Here is a 4,685-nt window from a genome sequence, read left to right as displayed (position 1 = left end):
CAATGTTTTCCAAGATTGATCTCCGATTAGGTTACACCGCTTTTTGCACGAGGTATGGACACTGTGAATTCCTGGTTATGTCCTTTGGATTAACCAATGCCCCAGCAGCTTTTATGAATATGATGAATAGGTTTTTCAAGGACTATTTAGACAAGTTCGTGATTGTGTTCATCGACAACATTCTGGTGTACTCTCAGTCAGAGACAGAGCATGAGCAGCATCTACGTTTGGTGTTGCAGCAGTTGAGGGAGCATAGGTTATATGCTAAGTTCAACAAGTTCGAGTTCTGGTTACCGCAAGTTACATTTTTGGGCCATATCGTCAGTAAGGAGGGGATTCTGGTTGACCCAAGTAAGATTGAGGCAGTGAGAGACTGGCCTAGACCGAGCAGTGTTCCTGAAGTGGGGAGTTTTCTGGGGTTGGCAGGGTATTATAGGTGATTTGTTGAAGGGTTCTCCAGGATAGCTACGCCATTGATAGAATTGACAAAGAAGAAAACAAAGTATGTTTAAACAGATAGATATGAGAACAGTTTCAAAGAGTTGAAGTGGTGACTGATCACCGCGCCAGTGTTGATTTTGCCGACAGACAATGAGAAGTTCGTGGTTTATTTTGATGCTTCCAGACAAGGTTTAGGGTGTGTGCTAATGCAAGCTGGGAAGGTGATAGCCTATGCATCGAGACAGTTAAAGGAGTATGAGCAAAGATATCCCACGCATGATCTAGAGTTGGCAGCGGTGGTATTCGCACTTAAGATTTGGAGACATTATCTGTACGGTGAGAAGTGCGAGATATACATCGACCATAAGAGTTTGAAGTACTTCTTTACCCAAAAGGATCTGAATATGCACCAGAGATGGTGGCTAGAGTTGGTTAAGGATTATGATTGTGATTGCCTATACCATCCTAGGAAGGCTAATGTGGTTGCTGATGCATTGAGTGGGAAAGGCCCAGGACAGTTGTTCAGTTCGTGACAGATATCTGATAAGCTAGCAGAGGAGATGACTAGAGCGGGTATAGAGTTGGTGGTTGGTCAATTAGCCAACATCACTCTTCAGTATACACTCCTTGAGAGGATCAAGGAGGCGCAGGGGAAGGATTCCTAGTTGAGAGGTCACAAGGAGAACGTCTTAGTCGGAGCGGCTAAGGACATTTCTATCTCGAAGATGGGGTTACTGAAGTTCAAGGGTCGGATCTGTGTTCCGATGGATTCCGATATCCGGCGGAAGATCTTAGATGAATTACATACCACTCCCTTTTCCTTACATCCAGGTACGACGAAGATGTACCAGGATCTGAGAGCTTTGTATTAGTGGTCGGGCATAAAGAGGGATGTGGTGGATTATGTGGCCAAGTTTTTAACTTGTCAGCAGGTCAAGGCTGAACATCAGAGGCCAGCAGAGTTGCTGCAGCCTCTAGGGGTTCCAGAGTGGAAGTGGGAAGATATCACCATGGACTTCGTGGTTGGTTTGCTGAAAACCGTGGGACAGCATGACTCGGTATGGGTAATTGTGGATAGGTATACCAAGTCCACCCACTTCTTAGCTGTTAGGACGACTTATACTGTGGAGCAATATGCTAAGTTATATGTGAAGGAAATTTTCCGACTTCATGGGGCTCCAAGGTCGGTAGTATCCGACAAGGACCCCACCTACAACTCCAAGTTTTGGGAGAGTCTGAAGAAGGCTATGGGCACGCAGTTACGCTTTAGTACCGCTTATCATCCTCAGACAGATGGACAGTCTGAGAGGACAATTCAGATACTGGAGGACATGCTACGAGCCTGTGTGCTAGATTTTGGGGGATCTTGGAGTAAGTATCTCCCTTTGATTGAGTTCTTATTAGTGCTCAAAAATATCATTTTATTAGTTTTAAAGTTTAAAATAAATTAAGTTTTAATTAATATTTTCATGGATTCATTATCATATATTTATATTTGAAAATATTAATTTTAATTTAATTTTTGTTTAATTTTCAGGAAATAAAATGTATTTTGACACAAAGAAAAATGAAGAAATCCTCAAGAAAATGGCATTTTTGACAAAAACTAGGCCCAAAACCAAACCCAAAAAGCCTAGGCCCAAGCCAATAGCTGCCCCCATGCTGCCACATGGCAGCTTGCCATTCGCCGAGTCGCGCCGAAAAGTGAAGCAGGAGCCGCTTGACACCAGCCGCCTGCCCTCCGCCTGACGCATTTGATGCGCCTGCCACGTTCTGACGAGATGTCACATCCGCCTGATACGCTGGCCTGAAGAGCCAACCAAGGGACACCACGCGTCCCACTACCTGGTGGTTATCCCCCACGTCGCAACACCACACCTGCCAAAGCCAATCACTGCTTGACACGTGGCCAACGTCTGTTGCACTTGTCTCCCACTTGTCCCACTTTGCACCTATTTTGTAGCCATTTTTCCCACTCTTTAGTACATGATTTTGCACATTTTTGGGTCCTATTTCCACTATAAATAGAGAACCAAATGGAGTAAAAAAAGCATCAGATTGTGGAAGGAAGTGTAGAAAGTATTGTTGGAGAGAAAAACACTTATTTCTTAATTTTCCTATTTTTCTTTTACATTTCTTTGAGTAAAAACAATGCCTATTTTAGGCTAAATTCTCTTGGGAAAAGGCTAGAGTGAAGTTCATGTTTTACATTATATTTTTAATATATTGATTCTTTATTTTATTCTTCATTTCTATATCTTTGTTACAATTAAATTTATTTTCTTCTAATTTTTATTCTAAATTTATTAGTGTCTTTTACATAAGTCTAGTCATGCTCTTCTTATGTAATTTAGGCTCTTAATTTAATTTAGGATATTTGTTATATTATATGCTTTTTACTGCATTCTGCCACTGGTATTTTGTCGCTCTAAGGTATATAATATGATAAGGTTTTAAAATTATAATTTAGTATAATTTAATTAAATAACATATTTTAAGGTGAGTTTTATTATATATATTTTCCAAATATAATTAATGGTGTAAAATTATAGTTGAGTAGAATAAATCAATTTTATTAATATATATATATATATGTTTGCATGAATGAAACTTATGCCTTCCATATTTTCTTTCTGATTCTAATTCCTCGATTTTGTTTATTTAATGTTTAAAAAAATACATATATTCTTTTTCAAAGTTACATTATTTCAAAGTTTATTATTTCTAATTTACTAATCTTTCTTTTTACTTGTATTTTACCTCTCTATGGATACGACATAGCTCGATTACTACTGCGACCGCTTAGGAGTTATTGGGCGATATCAATTTTTGGCGCCGTTGTCGGGGAGGTAATTCTACTATTAAAGGTTTGCATAGTAAATTAATTTTTTTTATTCCATTTAAAAAAAAAGAGTAATATAATTTTTTTTTATTTTTTTCATTTTATTTATTTATTTATTAATATTGTTTTTTTTATTTTTTTTATTTTACTTCTAGGTTTAGAATTTATTTTCTAGATTTAGGTTTTTTTCAAGAAAAAAAAAGCATAAAATTTTATTAAATCATAAAATTTTAAAGCATAAAAAAAACAGAATTGAGAACATTTGTGTAATTCTGGAAATTAGTAAAAACCAAACTTGTTCTGTCCTAGAAAAATTGGTTCTTAAATAAGGTCTGTGTTAGTGTTACCCTCCAACATTTTCTAAGAACCTCGAGGAGTTCTAGAAAAGCTCTTGGGCCTAAAGTGGCACCTTGGCAGCCTTCCCAATTGGCTTGGGAACATTTTTGGTGTATACTTATTACACTATTACACACTTGTGCTTATAATACTTACAAAATAAAAAAAAATTATTTATGCCACAAAACAGAGACGCACTAGGGAGATTCGTGAGACAACAAGTAGAAACTTTAGAAAACTCTCCTAGTTCGTCGTTTTCTTCCATTCGTTCAGACACTCCCGATTCACCGAGACTCCCTGAACAACCCACGATGGCTCATCAAGATGAAGTCCAACCAAGAACGCTATAGGATTATGTACATCCTACACGTACAGCCACACCTTCATGCATAATGTATCCCAACAATATGCCAAATTTCGATTTCAAACCCGGCATGATTAACCTCTTCTATGGGTTGGAAAAAAAGAGTCCAAACGTGCATATACAGGAATTCGAAGAGGTGGTGGCTAAATTCAACAACCGAGCTGATGTCACCAACATTGTGAGATTGAAATTTTTTCCTTTCTCTCTCAAAGACAAAGCAAAAAGCTGGTTGTATTCCTTAAGGCCTAGATCTATCGAAACATGGGACAAAATGACAAAAGCATTCTTTGCCAAATATTTCCCACCCCATAAAACTAGCAACTTTAAGAGGCAAATCTCTACCTTCATCCAGAAAGACCATGAAACTTTCCATCAGGTCTAGGAGAGGTTTAGAGATTTGATAAATCAATGCCCACATCATGGATACGAAAGCTGGCGTCTGATAAGCTATTTCTATGACGGTCTCACAACTGGACAAAGACAACTCATACAAATGATGTGCAATGGCGAATTTCTTCAAAAAGATCTCGATGAAGCTTTCGAGTACCTCGACGATCTCGCTAAAAAATCCTACACATGGAATGGACCGAGTCCTATGGACAAGCCACGATCAACTGGAATCTACCAATTAAGGGAAGATGACAATGTCAAAAGCCAAATTGAATGATTGAGACAACAATTCGAGGCTTTCAAATCTCAAGA

General features: G+C 38.2%; 1 non-coding gene across 1 annotated transcript; it reads right to left on the bottom strand.

Annotated features, from left to right (window-relative positions):
- Positions 1 to 4,302: 4,302 nt before the first annotated feature.
- LOC133827955 (small nucleolar RNA R71) lies at positions 4,303 to 4,408 on the bottom strand. The gene has a single exon (XR_009890603.1). It is a non-coding gene; the product is annotated as a small nucleolar RNA R71 (small nucleolar RNA).
- Positions 4,409 to 4,685: the final 277 nt, after the last annotated feature.

Source organism: Humulus lupulus, chromosome 3 (genome assembly GCF_963169125.1).
Source record: "Humulus lupulus chromosome 3, drHumLupu1.1, whole genome shotgun sequence".
Lineage (NCBI taxonomy): Eukaryota > Viridiplantae > Streptophyta > Magnoliopsida > Rosales > Cannabaceae > Humulus > Humulus lupulus.
The sequence above is the reverse complement of the archived record's forward strand: the minus strand, read 5'-3'. Positions and strand labels throughout refer to the sequence as shown.